This window comes from Wyeomyia smithii, chromosome 1 (assembly GCF_029784165.1).
Source record: "Wyeomyia smithii strain HCP4-BCI-WySm-NY-G18 chromosome 1, ASM2978416v1, whole genome shotgun sequence".
Lineage (NCBI taxonomy): Eukaryota > Metazoa > Arthropoda > Insecta > Diptera > Culicidae > Wyeomyia > Wyeomyia smithii.
In genome coordinates this window covers 200802857-200820203 of record NC_073694.1, presented here as the reverse complement: position 1 = coordinate 200820203, position 17347 = coordinate 200802857, and the positions used below count along the sequence as shown (strand labels likewise).

At 37.7% G+C, this 17347-nt stretch overlaps 1 protein-coding gene across 10 annotated transcripts in view; it reads right to left on the bottom strand.

Annotated features, from left to right (window-relative positions):
• LOC129725225 (uncharacterized) overlaps positions 1 to 10081 on the bottom strand; it is a 189962-nt gene extending 179881 nt beyond the window's left edge. For 7 of the 10 annotated variants that reach the window (XM_055680806.1, XM_055680815.1, XM_055680824.1 and 4 more), the window contains exon 1: positions 8890 to 9782. The gene's annotated coding sequence lies outside the window, so the exon portion shown is untranslated. Of the gene's footprint in view, positions 1 to 8889; positions 9914 to 9934 lie in introns of those variants that run through there. The other 3 variants (XM_055680789.1, XM_055680798.1, XM_055680782.1) reach the window with 3 other exon arrangements.
• Positions 10082 to 17347: the final 7266 nt, after the last annotated feature.

Here is a 17347-nt window from a genome sequence, read left to right as displayed (position 1 = left end):
AAATTGCACTGTACCAAACAAATCCGATGAAACAATAAAGTTGATATATTTAATAATAAAAAAACAGTACTGTGAACCATAATTGTGTTTCGCGATAACGTTGTTCAAAGCGGCCACTGTATGGTATCGGGTCGCTATCTTAATCACATGTGAAATCTATTCGAACGAGAGTTGTAAAAATGTATATTATTTTTGAACGTGGGTATATTCGCAAATTACATTAAAACTTAAATAACACTGAACTAAACGAGAACTGAACAAAGGCTGAAATAAACTCAATACAAGCTAAACTGACACGTAGCTAAAACTAAACTTAAATTGAACACTGAACTGAAACTGAACAGAGACTGGATAAAATATTAATAGAGACTGAACTGACACTGAGCAGAAATTGAAGCTAAACTAGATAAATTGTACTGAAACTGAACCTACACTAAACAAAATGTTGATCTTAAACTAAACTAGAACTGCACTGAAACTAAAACTGAACTGAAATTGAGCTGATACTGAACTGAAACTAAACTAAAATTCAACTGAAACTGAACAGAGACTGAACTGAAACTGAATAAAGTCTGAACTAAAACAGAGCAGAAATTGAGCCGATACTGAATAAAAACTGAAACTGAATAACAACTATCTTGAAACTGAACTGAAGCTTCACTATAACTGAACTGAATATGGTTTTGGTTTTAGACTTCAACCTGAGCTTGAACATACCTAGATCTTGAATCTCAACTCGAACGAATATTTTCTTGGATTTGAATTATAGGAAGTTTAAATACGTGAAAACAAGACCTGAAACTAAAATCTATGCTAACAACATGTGAGACATTTATTGATTTTCGTTCGAGCTGTTGATAGAAACATTATAAACTTTGATTTACATCTTTGAATCACTTAACTTTTTAATTCGGCGAAGGGAATCATGGGCGAAAGAGAGTGGTGGCGCTAGTGGCGACTATAAGTTGAACGAGAACTCGAAGTGATTATCGGTAGAACTTTAAATAAAACCCAGACTCAAAGTCAAACTAGACTTATAACAGAAATGAATCTCAACAACAACTAGAACTTAGACTCAGACCTGAACCAGGACTTGGACCTGAATCCAGTCCTGGACCTGTATCTCAATCTGGACCTGGACTTTATTTTGGTTCTGGATCTGAACCTTATTTTGGTTCTAGACCTGGACCTTATTTTGGTTCTGGATACTGGCCTAATTTTGGTTCTAGACCTGGACATGAACCTGGACCTGAACCTTGTAGTGGTTCTGGACCTGGACTTTATTGGTTCTGAGCCTGGACCAAGGTCTGGACCTGAACATGAACCTGGACCTGATTGTGGATCTGGACCTGGACCTTGTTTAATTCTGGACTTCGAACTTGTTTTGGCTCTAGACCTGGACCATATTGTGGTTCTAAACCTAGACCTTATTTTGGCTCTGTACTTGGACTTAGATCTGGACGTGGTTCATGGTCACGGCTGGATCTTATTTCGATTCTGGACCTGGACCTGAACATTAACCCGGATTGTGCCTCTGGACCTGGACTTCAAGGAAATTATAAATAAATAAAAACAAAAAAAAATCCGGTTAACTGTCGGAAGGCCGCTCGCAAGAACGTAATTTTTTTGCAAGTAAGCTAATATATTTACCTTCTATGGAAAATTTATCAAAATTTTATCTGTCTTAGTTTTTTCTTTACCTCCATCCGAAAAGTCATTTTTTTATTGCAAAAGTTATAAGCAAATTGTAAAAAACCCGACAAAAATCGTTTTAATATGTTTAGCAAGTCATCTATGAATAATAGGAAAAATAACACTCTTTAAAAAATCATATGGACCTTGAAATAGCTGCCTTAGAAACATTATAGCTTTATATCCAGTCCTGTGAATTTTGGTACCCTTAGCCATTACCAAAACGCGTCAACTTACGTGAGAGTTCGCATAGTATGTAAAGGCTCACCGAATTCGTCGCTTCAATGTTATGTTTACAAGAAAACTCATTTAAGTCTCTTGAAAAATGTTGGTGGCAGAAGGTATCAAAATTCACAGGAATGGCAAAAACCTATAATCTTTCATTTTTTCTAGTTTGAGCTTTAGGGCCACACCTGTGTTGACCAATCTTCTTGAGGGATTTGTTAAAAAATGGACAGAAAATAATTCAACATAAAAAATCAACAGAATTTTATCAACACTGGACAAAAAATCAATAGCAGTTCTAAAGAAAAATCCACATTTATATGAAATCGTCAGAAAATCATCAATAAAAAAATTATCAGTATTAAAACTATGACAGCAGAAAGTCAACTTTTCTACTGAATCTTTGCAGAACGTTGATTCTGGTAATTCGAAACCGAAAAGGAAATCGAAAGAGAAATCGAACGAGTTCACACAAAGTTGTTAAAATATCGTTAATTATAATTTAAAAAAAGGTAGGTAGTGAATTTCACTGATCGACAAATGCGAAAAAAAATTATCCTGGAGCTGAAACTGGATAAACATGCAAGTTTACAGTTTTTTAAACATTTTTGTGTATTTTGGTGTCTCTAGCAAGCTCGAAAGTTCGCCAATAATTGCTCGCCGGGTTCGTCGTATAAACGTTTGCTTGTTGGAAAACTTAATTTAAGTCCCTGAAGACTTTACGCGCTTCCGAGCTGGCTAAGGGCACCAAAATTAACAGGAATAGTTGAAAAGCTGTGATCTTTCATTTATTTTTATTTATTTATTTAAGTCAAACCTGTGTGGACGGATGGCCGACAAAAGCGAAAAAAATCCTCTGAACTCAAACTGAGAATAAATGAAAGATTGTAGCTTTTTACTCGTTACTGTGGAGAGCAAACGTAGAAGCGACGACGAACTCGGCGAGTAATTACTCTGCGGCCTTTTGAAGCACTTTCGAGCTCGCTAAGGACTCCAAAATTCACAACAATGGGTAAAAAGCTGTAATCTTTCATATTTTTACAGCTTGAGTTATGAGGCAATTTCTTTTCGCTCTTATCGAATAATAGGGAAAATATAATTCTTTGATGCATCATATGAACATGATCAAAAGTTATAAAATTATCACAATGAATCTTTTAGAAAAATCATTGCAAGAAAATCATAAATAAATCAACAATTACCAAATTCAACAGAAAAGCCTACTGGAAGAAAAACACCAAAAGTAGTTAGAACACCACCTAAAAATTTTATCATAATGTAATTAAAAAATTTCGACAAAATATTAGAGTTCAGAAAAAAAAAAACGTCGACAGGTCGGACCACCCGGAGTTCAACTAGAACAGCCACTCTTCTAGCAGAACGTATCGTACTCGTTAAATGTAACAACATGTGCTACATAAACTGTTGAAAAAGTGAGGTTAGATTGGTCCGTGCAATGATCTATAATGCAAGATACTGGATCAAAGTAGGCATTTCTAGATAATCTATTGAAGACTGAAAACATCATCAACAAATGGTCAAATACAACCGGTGATTGGTAGGAAGTAAAATATGTAGTAGCAGTCCGAAAAAGTAAACAGTTTCGACGAAAAGTGATGCTAACCATTTGAGAATTCGAGAATGGTCTATCTGCCAGAGAAATCAATTTTGTACAAAATCTAAGGTGAAGGACAGTTTTGAGAAAGTTGAGGGTACATTCGAAAGTTCTTCAATGGCAGATGAATCTTTCTAGATAGGAAAATCGAGAAACCCGAGGACGCTTAAGAACATACGAGAGCTGCCAGCTTTCATAACGGACTATCCACCTACCAACACAACTGCACTGCTTCAACCAATGCACAGTGGTCTAAACTCGAAAAATCGTGATCGTTTTAGATTTGACTGTAAAATATTGATTTTATGTACCCAGTGTCTTCAACAAGTTTATTACATATAACAAGGCGTTTCTTTTGGCGTTTTCGGGTTTTGACGTGGGACTACGTCTTTGTTTACTATACTGGGATGCATTCTGTAAAATTGGAAATGAAACTGGCAAATGTTGCGTCAGATTTCAAACGTTAATAACAGCATAACCACATGATGGATAACAATAACCAATATGTTGTTGGATAGATAAAATGTGTAACAATTTTGAAATATGCTAGTTACCATTCAAATTTCATTGCTAAGCTGTAAAATTGATAAAAAGTTTCAATGACAAATTTACGCGAACAATGAACCAATTACATGCGAGCATTCCTAGCACAGACGACGTAAATGGACACCATTCGTTCCCTGTGATATTCTCTGTACCAATATCGAAATAAAAATTGACAGAGTCACCCCGTCCCAATAGGTCGACTAATTTCTGCTTCCATGACCTTAGGCTAACATGATGTCTCGAAGGTAAAAGTTTTCCTAAAAGTTTGAAACAAACCCCATTCTTGAACAATTTCTAAACCTGCTTTTAAAACCTAATAAAAACTGATGTCTTGAAAGAAAACATGCCGGTGAAAGCAACAATACCAGTGGAGTAAAGAACCGCAGGTCTCTCGTCGTCTATGACTGCAGCGGTACTCTTCGTTTCGTACATTCAGCGGTACACTTCTATTCGTACTGCAGCGGTACTATTCGTATTGCAGTGGTACACTTTTGTTCGTACATTTCTATTCGTGTACAATCGAGGAAAAACTACAATGCTGTTGTTGATGGTGATTGAATCTTTATCTAATAAATGTGATTGCCATAAATTACTCAACAAGAATTGTAAATTTTTGCAACGGATATTTATTTAATTTTATTTTCGATATTCACTAAATAATCGTTACCGGATAGTATCGAAAGAGTAAATTTCCAAATATACACATTCATAAAAGAGTAAGAACCTGCAAATGTGAATTTGTGAATTTTTGGTTTATTTACTAAGATTCATTCAGAATCTCTTTTTATATTTCAAAATTGTTAGATGATATATTATTATTCTAAGCTTTTTTATAATGAACGTATATTAGACGTCATCGTAATACAGCGAATGTAGTTCTAGGCAAATGAAAAAAATTGTCAAACAAAAAACAAAAATGGAATTGTTGATTGTAACGATTTTTTGTTGGAACTTGTTATTAATTTTGTTTACCATATCTTCTTCTGTTCGCCAATTAATGAACCTTTGTAAGGTCTTCCATAATATTTTGAAAGTAAGATAGATTTGATTTAATCGGAGTTTAATAAGACAAAACCTTTCATTATGATAACGTCAGTATTATTGGATTTGGTTTTTGAGGATATAGAGTTAATTCTGACTTTGACGCATTACGAGAAATTCTTGGTGCTTCTTCAACAAGCACGATATGCTTATGCCTTGTCAAATACATGTTGTTTGAACAAAAAAATACTACAGGCATAATATCGTCAGATATAATCGATATTCTTTCGAGTGTTGTTGAATATATTTTAAAAATTGATTTCCAGGGGAGGCTGAAATTAAAAATACGTACAGTCGCTGAGCAAACACATTGATTCTGTCTGCAGACAGTGTTTAGTCCCACGTCACCATTTCATACAACCCTACGGCTGTATACCTTATAGTATTTGATTATTCCCCCTAGTAGTTAGATAAAAAAAATATTTTTTCTAATTTTCAAAATACCCGATTGCTTTCTTCAGCAAAGTTGTAGGAAAATCTATAAGAAAAAGAATTGCTGAACACTGTAATCTTTTATCTGTACGTCTGATATGATGAAATAGAGTTTTACGAGGAACAGTCCTCGAAATTAGTTTTTTGTCCAAAACTTTTCCTGTAATCGTCGATACAGTTCAAGATGTTCTAAGATTTTTTTCATTCTGCTAAACCTCGCATTTTTGTAGAATATATTGGTCTGATATTTTAATTTGTTGTAAAGATATTTCTAGTTTTTTGCTGAAAATAGCTATATTTCGAGTCCATATTTGTTCGAAGATTGCAAATTATTTGCTTGCTTTTATAATCCTTTTTTTTTCCGCAGGACTTGATATAAATTTACTGAATCGTTGTGGAGCCATCCTTCAAGCTGTTGCTTCTGGTAGAAAGTTAAACACTGAAAAATTCGATAAATATTGCATCGACACGGCGCGAAAATTAGTGGAGTTATATCCATGGTACTATCTACCTGCGTCAGTACACAAAATACTGATTCACGGTGCACAGATTGCTGGCCACTTTTTGGTTCCGATAGGACAGCTCTCGGAAGAAGCACAGGAAGCATTGAACGAAATTATACGGGAAACACGTGAACATCATTCCCGTAAAATTTCGCGGGTGGCTACAAACATCGATATTTTTCACCGCTTGCTGGACCTATCGGATACACTTATTTCTAGCAAACGTAGCATCATTTGTAAAACTGAGCGAAGTTTATCAACTGATGCTTTATATTTGTTAGATTTAACTAAAACAGTAGAGTAAATCATTAAAACGTGGAGTAAATCATTAAAAACTGAAAACATAAAGTATAAAATAGTTTTTTTTTTCACTAAATACTTCAACTTTATACGTCATAACTGTTGAATCTGACTGTTACGAGGGGTGTTTTTCTTTCATTCAGTACTCGGTTGGATACAACTGGAAACAGTTGAACTCTTATAAGTAATGCAGTTCTTTTGCCAAACTTTCAAATGCATATAGTCTGGTTTGCTACTATCTGCAACCTTCGGAGAAATATGGACTCAAAATATGGCTACTTTTCGCAAAAAACTAGAAATATCTTTAGAACAAATGAAAATATCAAACCAATATATTCTACAAAAATGCGAAATTTAGCATAATGAACGAAATCTTAGAACATCTTGAACTGTTTCGACGATTACAGAAAAAGTTTTGAACCAAAAACTAATTTTGAGGACTGTTCCTCGTAAAACTCTATTTCATCATATCAGACGTACAGATAGAAGATTATAGTGATTTTCCTACAACTTTGCTGGAGAAAGCAATCGGGTATTTTGAAAATTAGAAAAAATATTTACTATATACTACTAGGGGGATTGATCAAAAAACCGAAAACGCCAAAAGAAAGGCTTTGTTATATGGAATAAACTTGCTGAAGACACTGGGTACATAAAATCAATATTTCACAGTCAAATCTAAAACGATCACGATTTTTCGAGTTTAAACCACTGTGCAATGCAATGGATAATTCCAATGCATAAATCAAATGATAAAAGCCAGCTTTCAGGCAGAAGTTGATAATAAAAGTTACCGAATGCCAAGAAGATTTCGATGGAAATATCAAGGCACCACTTTCTGGGTTGCAAAATCATGGGAAGTGCTGGAAATCGTTGTGTACCAAGACCAAATGCGACGATGGAGATGATGTACCGTTATCGATCATTAGGGAACGTTTAACTATGATTCAACAACCAGTTGTAAAAAAAGTAAATCTAGACGATAATGAAGAGGATAATGCGGAAATTGAAGTGATGAGTGAGGCTGTGCTAAACATAATCAAAAACTATCACAAATTACAAAATAAATAGGAAATCGTCAAGAATCGTCAGTAAATCCTTAAATAACGAAAATTATTGATTTAAAATCATAGGGTGGAATAAAACACGAAAAAATTGTCAAAAATCATCTGGTAAATATAACAGAATAACCAGAATTTGATATAAAAGTCACAGAGAATCAATTTTTTTAGAAAAGTGAAAAACGTTTAAAAATTAACAAAAATAATCAGAAATTCATAGAATATGATGGGCGTCATTCAATTCGGAAGTTTTAAAAAATTTGCTTCAATTCGCTCCAGTTTATCTCAGTTTTTGGTTTTGATTTTACATTTATTGAATGTTGCTTTTACTTTTGTTGACATGTAAAGAGAAGTTAACTGATTAAATCCCAACAAAAGAGATCAAATAGCATTATTTCCAGTTCCAGTTATTCAATGCTTCAGTTGATTAGCAAATGAATGTTGCTATGCACATATCAGCTCTCGTTAGAATCGTTTTGTGTTCAAAGTGACCACTGAAATTCATTTCTAAAAAAAACCATCAATATTCTCGTTATGATTGACAATGAAATTCCTGATAAAACTTGACTCACACAAAGGCAAATAAAAAGTATGAACTATTGAGAGCAATAAAATATAATAATACAGTGCAACAATCGAAATTAAAATAAAACACTATCCTACTCGGTGCTGGATGACATCATATCCCATCCGTTGTCACCCAGCGTTCCTGTTCAAAGAGAAGTTGACGACGTACCCCACGGAAACCTAAGTATCGTTCAGGGCTTTGCGTGCGAACGCAACAATGCTCCACGAAAGTATGATAGCAGCTTTTATGCAGAAATAATTGAAAAATCAAAATAACACCTTCCACCAAGCGACGGTTCCGGTCGGAAACCTAGCTTGAACTCTAATCGCAGCAATTCCGCAGCCGTTTTCGATGCAAATTTTCCACACTTTGCAAGCTATTGGACGATTCGGAAGGAAGAGCGTCGTCTAAAATTACGCCTAATATACATAAATCGATTGACCCCTGAGGCAGTGGTGGTGCCGTGCAGACCTAGGTCACACCATGTCAATACCACCACGCTGGCTAGGCGACACTGCGGTTATTGCAATGTACGCCTAACGTGTCATTACATACATTACGTGCAGCTGAAATTCGGCTATCAACACTATTACTTCACTTGTGCTCCTGTCTAAACATTCGTCACTCTAGTTCATGCGAGCCGTGTATGATTTTCCCTCATCCCCTGACGGGTGGTCACGATATTTACTCGCATGTTCTCCAACGAAACACAGCAAAAAAAATCCGTTCGCTTTGGCCGGCAAGGAGTGTGAGAAACACAAACCCCCCGGTGGGGGGTCAAATGAAACAAAGAAATCCCCGCCATTAAACCTACACTTTCCGTGCATTACTAACGGTTAACTTAGTAAGCGCATATTGATTTCACGCGAATTCGTGCGAATATTAATTCAATTATAAGCAACTCACCTTTGCCTTAGCTAGCTTTTCAAAGCCTACTGTGTTCCTTTATTTCGATGACATGTACTGGAACTGCTTCATTGCTATCATCCTCGCTGAAAAACAGCAGCCACTTTTTTCGTGGACAATTTTTCGATGACACAACCGATGATGGTAAATATGCAACCCAAAATCACAGCAAACTAGTCGAACTTAATGCACTCTCGGAGACTCACTCGAAAACAGCAAACAGAAACGAGGCCAAACCGTGGGGAGGGCAGGGCCGTTACACCGGCTGGTGTGCTTTACTGCAGGATTTTTCCCTCTTCTCTTCTTTTTTCCCTGGCGACACTGGATTTGTTTGCTTCACAACACTTTTGCGCCTTGTTCGCTCGCTGCTTTCTCTGTATCGATTTCCGACCGAAAACTCGAACTTCCCTGCGAACAATATGTATAATACGCCACGAAAATCAAAACGCGATCAATCTAATCGCTGCCTGTCCTAACGATCAAACATCAAATCCTACGCTAGAAGCGGCTAGCTGTGAAAAACCCAAGTTGCCCCATATAATACCACACAAAGACATCGGAAGAAAAAAAATGAACCGCACTATGGGAAACAAACATGAAACATTTGCAATGTTGACGGAACTTCGATAGAAAAAAAACACTAAGGTGGAAAAGCCGTAACTTCCGGATAATTACAGTGCCGCGAGTCCGCGTAACGTTCCACCTCCTGCCTGTTCAGATATCCGAAAAACGCAACCGTTTTGAATGGATGTCACATGCGGTAACCGTCAGGTTCCCGAATCGCAATAGCCTTACATCAAATAGAGGCAGAGGTGCTGTAGGGTGGCGTCGTAGCACAGTCTTCGGAATAACCGCCCGCGTGTCTGCAATAATCGAAATAATAAATAGAACTGACAAACCGAACTTGTTTGGTTGTGGTTCGAGGGCCAACGGGCTTTATGCTGCCCTGCGCGGGCGGGCGTTCCGCTGGCTATACACAACAGTTTTGCAAGGCAAGCACACTGGCACACAAGCGATTCGATCGACGATTCGTGGTGTACCGTACCGTAAGGCTCGAAGCTGCTGCTGCTGCCTCTCCTGAAAGGTGGCACAGGACTTGTGTGTAGCAAAAATACTGCAGCATAGGATGGCGCCCCGATTATCTACGCGCAGGCGTTGGTTGCAATGGACAATTTGGCGAACGGCTACGACTCGGGCGGGAGACACTGTTTCGCAATCCGAACGGAACGGCGACTCTAGCTTACACGTGTGAACAAATGGCTAGAGCCCGAGAGGGTGGGTTTCTGTACTGGCTAGCTTGGCAGCATTCGGCACACAGTCTGTCCTAGCAGTGCTGCCGGATTAGTAATTCCGAACACCCATGAGATTATTGTCCACAATTTAGAAAATTACAACAATATCGAAAATGTCTAGAACGATCGAAATGTTGAAAATATCGGAGGACTTGGTAAATCCTTTTTGACGTTGACTAACGTCTATATCGAAGTTAGGCCCCTGAATTTAAAAATCTAGTAATTCAACCAGGGAAAACCAGAGAAAAGTGGTCAGGTTTTGAGCGCTTATTTTGCAGTCATCTATAATCAGGTTTTCGAGGTTTTGGCATCAATCGATCAGAAATTCTTTTACGGTTAAATTTATGTAACAAAAACAAACTATTGTTTGAGATACACTATTGAAAAAATGGTAATTAATATCGATTGTCTAAATCATACCGCGCAGCCAATCACTACCTCTCTTCCCCAGCACAGTCGACACTAACGGATACAATCGATCTGACTTTGTTGTTATTGTTGTTGTCACTTTCTGTTTCCGATGTTTATGCTGCTGCTAGCGGAAAAAACCTTGCAAATATGCATCTTTTTGTTGGCGTTAATTTTACGACAGCGGCCGGCGCCCCATCATTCTGATTCCAAAACCGCACCAGTGACATGCGGACGCTAGGTGATAGCAGCTGAAAGGAGGAAATACAATATAGTACCGGTCATCTCGTGCCGGTTTCACCCGTAATGCTGGTGGCTTTAGTAGTAAATGGCTACTGCAAAACACTTAAATGGCTGGAATTCTGGACGGACTAACCAGGAAACTATAATCGGTAACTGGCACCTTTTGGTGCCTCTAAATTTTGTTACAGAAGCGGCAAATTGAATTTTCTGTTTTACCAAATGATGCTGCTAGCGGAAAAAACCTTGCAAAAATGCATGTTTGTGTTGGTGTTAATATTATGACAGCGGCCGGCGCAGCTTTCAAGAAACATTTGTCTCTTCCATTTCATAATTTGCGTAGCCCATCCCTCTTTTAATTTATCTGACGAAGCCTTGGTATAAAACGTACCGTTCGAACATTTCACCCCATCAGTTTCATTACTAAACCGTACCGGCTACATACGGACGCTATCTTGAAAGAATTCTAAACGGACTGACCAAAAACATGGATATATTCGGCACCTGGCCCCTTTTGGTGCCTCGAAATTTTGTTACAGAAGCGGCTAATTGAATTTTCTGTTTTATTACAAAATGCTGCTGCTAGCGGAAAAAACCTTGCAAATATGCATCTTTTTGTTGGTGTTAATTTTACGACAGCGGCCGGCGCCCCATCATTCTGATTCCAAAACCGCATCAGTGACATGCGGACGCTAGGTGATAGCAGCTGAAAGAAGGAAATACAATATAGTACCGGTCATCTCGTGCCGGTTTCACCCGTAATGCTGGTGGCTTTAGTAATAAATGGCTACTGCAAAACACTTAAATGGCTGGAATTCTGGACGGACTAACCAGGAAACTATAATCGGTAACTGGCACCTTTTGGTGCCTCTTAATTTTGTTACAGAAGCGGCAAATTGAATTTTCTGTTTTACCAAATGATGCTGCTAGCGGAAAAAACCTTGCAAAAATGCATGTTTGTGTTGGTGTTAATATTATGACAGCGGCCGGCGCAGCTTTCAAGAAACATTTGTCTCTTCCATTTCATAATTTGCGTAGCCCATCCCTCTTTTAATTTATCTGACGAAGCCTTGGTATAAAACGTACCGTTCGAACATTTCACCCCATCAGTTTCATTACTAAACCGTACCGGCTACATACGGACGCTATCTTGAAAGAATTCTAAACGGACTGACCAAAAACATGGATATATTCGGCACCTGGCCCCTTTTGGTGCCTCGAAATTTTGTTACAGAAGCGGCTAATTGAATTTTCTGTTTTGACGTTGACTAACGTCTATATCGAAGTTAGGCCCCTGAATTTGAAAATCTAGTAATTCAACCAGGGAAAACCAGAGAAAAGTGGTCAGGTTTTGAGCGCTTATTTTGCAGTCATCTATAATCAGGTTTTCGAGGTTTTGGCATCAATCGATCAGAAATTCTTTTACGGTTAAATTTATGTAACAAAAACAAACTATTGTTTGAGATACACTATTGAAAAATTGGTAATTAATATCGATTGTCTAAATCATACCGCGCAGCCAATCACTACCTCTCTTCCCAAGCACAGTCGACACTAACGGATACAATCGATCTGACTTTGTTGTTATTGTTGTTGTCACTTTCTGTTTCCGATGTTTATGCTGCTGCTAGCGGAATAAACCTTGCAAATATGCATCTTTTTGTTGGTGTTAATTTTACGACAGCGGCCGGCGCCCCATCATTTTAATTCCAGAACCGCACCAGTGACATGCGGACGCTAGGTGATAGCAGCTGAAAGGAGGAAAGACATAAGAGTACCGGTCATCTCGTGCCGGTTTCACCCGTAATGCTGGTGGCTTTTAGTAGTAAATGGCTACTGCAAAACACTAAAATGGCTGGAATTCTGGACGGAAACCAGTAAACGAGAATAATCGGCAACTTGTACCTTTTGGTGCCTCGAAATTTCATTACAGAAGTTTTGTAAAAGAAGCGTTGCAATTCCCTCTACTATTTGCTTCAATGGAATATTTTTTTTTTATAAGAATACGGTAGTCAACGTCATGCGGTCGTGTCTTGAATACCACCCCCCTACTTTTTTCTACTTCACTTTTATTTTCGCACTCGAAACAAAAATCACTTTTTTTACTTTCATGTTTTACAGTAAACCGTATGGATATTTTTATGATTCACTGTAGTATCGTGTAATTCAAACATAGTTTGTAGAATAGCAACTATAACTTGAATCAGTTGAAGAAAGGGGATACCAATATTAGTAACACTGAGTTCGCACGAAAGCTCGCATAAAGTTCCAAACCTAGTTCATACGTGTGAGCACGCCACCACGCACCAAAAGTTTACATCGATTACCGGTGCTGCTTCACTTCCTACTCCCTTTGGGGTAAAGCCTTTCTCTACCCTGCGGCATTAGAACAGAACGCTGAGTAACTTGTTCACACAAAGAAAGTTCTGGTTCTATAAACACCCCCCCTTTCCTTACCCATAATTTCAATTGACTGATACGCATACACTCAACACACCTACATGAGGCGTTCGTATTTTTTCGGAACTTTTGCATGCGAACCATGACGACCGAAGCACAACCACTCGCTGCTGCAGTAACCGAAGCGAAAGCACTCCGCTTCGAAATCGTTCTCCGAATCAGGTTGGTAACCGTCTGGCTTGCTTCGTTTTGTGCTGGTTACCATCCATCCATTCAAGTTCTCTACATGTGGATGTCAACGAACAAACGACGGATATCACCAAAAGCAATTTTCGGTCGGCTTGAATGAAGAATAAATTGCACTCTCAAGCTGTGCATGCAGATATCGGAAAACTCGAAAGAATAACGTTTTTCCGGTAGCTTTGGTTTTTGAGGCTTTACCAGAAAAAAATCCAAAAGTATAAAAGTGCTCCGAAGGGCCGAATGGCATATATCACTCGACTTTTCATTTTCTGTATGTGTGTGTGTATGTGTATGTGTGTGTGTGTATGTGCAGATTTTTATTCTCACTCACTTTTCTCAGAGATGCCTGGACCGATTCTCATGAAATTGATTGTAAATGAAAGGTCTTGTTGTCCCATAAGACCCTATTCAATTTTATTGTAATCGGATTTTTAGTTTAGAGGTTATGTATCAAAATGTGAAAATCATGAAACATCATTATCTCAATAACTACACAACCGATTAGAACAGAATTGGTTTTAAATAAACGGGCTACCTAAAAAACCCTTAACTTTTGAATTTTGTGAAGATTTAAGTTGCAGTTCAAAAGTTATGAAAAGAAACGTGTTCTGAAGACTGTTTAGTCTCACTCATGTTTCTCAGAGATGGCTGGACCGATTTTCATAAAATCAGTGTCAAAAGGAAGGTCTAGTTACCCCATAAGACCCTATTGATTTGTTTTGCAATCGGACAATAACTTTGCCTGTTATGTTTAAAAATGTGAAATCCAGCTATGAAAAGGAACATATTCCGAAGACTACTTGAACTCACTCACTTTTCTAAGAGATGGCTGACCCGATTTCCACAAAATTGGTGTCAATTGATAAGTCTAGATGCCTCATAACACCCTATTGAATTTTACTGTAATCGGACTGTAACTTCGTCTGTAATGTATCGAAATGTGAAAATCACGAAACTTCATTATTTCAGAAACTACACAACCGATTTGATCAATATTATCAGATGAGCGGGCTAGTTAAGGGTTAACTGGTGAATTATGATTGAACACGTGGTTTCAAAATTTGGCACTTTCAGCACGTACGTTTAAAAAAAAAAGTTTAAGAGATTTTCTTGTTGATTTTGGTCCTTCTTGGGACTTTCTGCCGTAGAAAGCATTCCCAAGAAGGTGTCGCCAAAGTTATTTCAATTTAAAAGCAATAAGGCGCAGCTTATTGCTTTTAAATTGAAATAACAGCTAAACTAAAAGAGTTAGGTGCTTGGTGTCAAAAAACAACTTGTAGAGTAGACTTCAATGTTTAATTTGGTTAACAACAAAACCCGTGAAAACCATGGGTTTTGGAGAGAAAATTGCATTTCAGTTATCAAAAAACATTCAATTTCACATTTGTTCCTTTCTAAGTGCTTCTTTTTTTCTCTAGTGTGATGTTTTTAAGACACTATTGATTACGCAATTCTCAGCTTCCCAAAGAAACCAACAGAATTGAGCTATCTATTGTACTTCTTGTACGAAAATTGTCCATTTTCAAATGTTTAAAAGTCAGTCAGTTTCCAACCGGTCTCCTCTGTTCTTACAGCAATCGATTGGAAAATCGACTATGTACCTGCCCAAAAGCAGAAAATTGTAGTGTGATTATTCGAACTTTTGGAGTACTGAAAATAGTCTTGTTAAAACGCTGATTTCGATTTCTGATTGCCCAGTCAACATTTTCATACGCATATTCCTGTTTCGTTTGAAATATCCGCACTCATATATCCAGCTTTCCACGAGCGGTAATGGCGGACAGTACACGCAGCCCATTTTGACGTTTTCTGTAGGTCGGGTAATTTTCAATCGCAGTAACGGAGTGAAAAACATGAAAAAAATTTCCGCGTAGCATAGCAACTTTAGTAAACAATTTTGTTTGTTTTTATTCGCGCATGCGCACGACGAAATTTAAATAACAAGACGCCCATTGTTTGTTGCAGTTGCTATGCTACGTTACGACGTTGTTATATTTTCAACTCTGTTACTGCGATTGAAAATTCCCTGACCTACAGCAAACGTCAAATTGGGCTTCGTGCACTATCCGCCATTACCGCTTATGCAAAGCTGGATACCCAACAAACTCGCATTAGATGCACGAAAATAGCATATACGTTATGTATTAGCGACAATATACATACTAAGGAATAGTAAGGAATAATAATATGCAATTCATTGATATAAGTATAAATATACAATAATATCCGACTTGAAGCGATTTTTTTATATTGTCTTACGATTTCAAACCTAAAATCGTAAAACAGTCAGGTTCTGGCATAATATACGATTAAAAATTAACTTCTGCGCATTGTATACGATTTTGACTTCGTTGAGATACATTTACGATTAGTTTCATTCATTTATATACGATATGATGTTGACCGGGTGGTTGCTTAGTGCGTGCTTTCCCGAACACGGTTGATAGAATATTATGCCTAGTTGACCGGGAATGCACTATTCGGGATATATAAAACCCTGCTCCTGTTCCAACCAATCAGTTTACTTGTGGATGGCCACTAGTACGGTCCTAAGAAGCAGCGAGTAGAAACGGTGGCTGCAGCGTGGGCACCGGAAGTAATAGTAATTACAGTGCAGCGATATTACTTCTCCTAGTAAAGAGCTGTCTCTGTGCGGTGTAGCAGCAGCGGCAGTGCAGCATCAGCATTAGAGGTAGCTACCGTATTTTGGCAACACAAAAACGGTGGTGACGGCAATCAAAATCTGTCGGCTGTCAAATTTTCAGGGTAAAAACAACCTTCGACTGTGTTATCAGAAGAGTGCCTTATTGCTTATTGATTGGCATCATATCCGATATTGAACTAAACAACGAATTGTCTTTTTGAGGACAATTTAAATACTTAATTGAAGAGTCAATTTGTTATACATTATTCATTCAAGTACCTAGAATACCTTTACGAAATAGGTTGTAAATTCAGACTCATCTTCATGTCTCAACACGAACGGGATTTTCTTTTCCTTTAGTAATATGCAACATCCAACAACAGCGTAATGAAATGTTTCGTAATTGAGTGTATAAAAGTAGGTATAAAAGGTATAAAAGTAGGTATAAAAGATATACCATAAAACGATCAAAATAATGGTCGCAATGATCCAAATCTTACGAAAAAAACTAAATACGGTATCTTGTGTTATTTGCTCCGACATACGACACTGAACGCATAATAAAGCCTTAATTATGCAAAAACTGTGCTATTGAAAATGGTAGAGCCTTGTAGAAACACAGATTTCGATTGATTTGGTTGGTCGCTTATCGCTTATTTCCCCTAACATACATACCGGTTAACCTGTAATGCACTCTTGAGCTAAATAAAAACCTGCTTCTACTCGAACCAATCATTTTACTAATGGATGGTGGGGAGAAAGGTCTCAACTTAGTAGCAGCTGATAACGGGTAGCAAAATCGGTAACGGAAGCATTCAATCACTGTTGCAAGAAGATAATTTGCTGGGAGCTGGGAGCTCCACAGCGCTAGATTTTAGATCTCCCTTCTGTGTGGGAAGCACCGTTAACCTGCATGCAAGGTCCCAGCTTTGTGGAAACTAAAACCAATCGGGCGACCACAAAAATTCAATTGGAGTAGTAAAAATGAGTTTTCCACATCTGAGTACTACAGAGTTTACTATCAAGAAGTAGAGTGCAAAAAGTAGATTGAAATCAAATTTCAATACATGCAAAGAAATAATATCCTTTTGTATCACTGTGGTGTAATGTTTTGGCGAGTGGCAGAAAAGTTTCACCTACTGCATGCACAAATAGATGATTTTGGGGCGCTAGGAAACCAATTCATCTTCTTTGCAGATTGCCATTTGTATGACATATGGGATGATCCTCG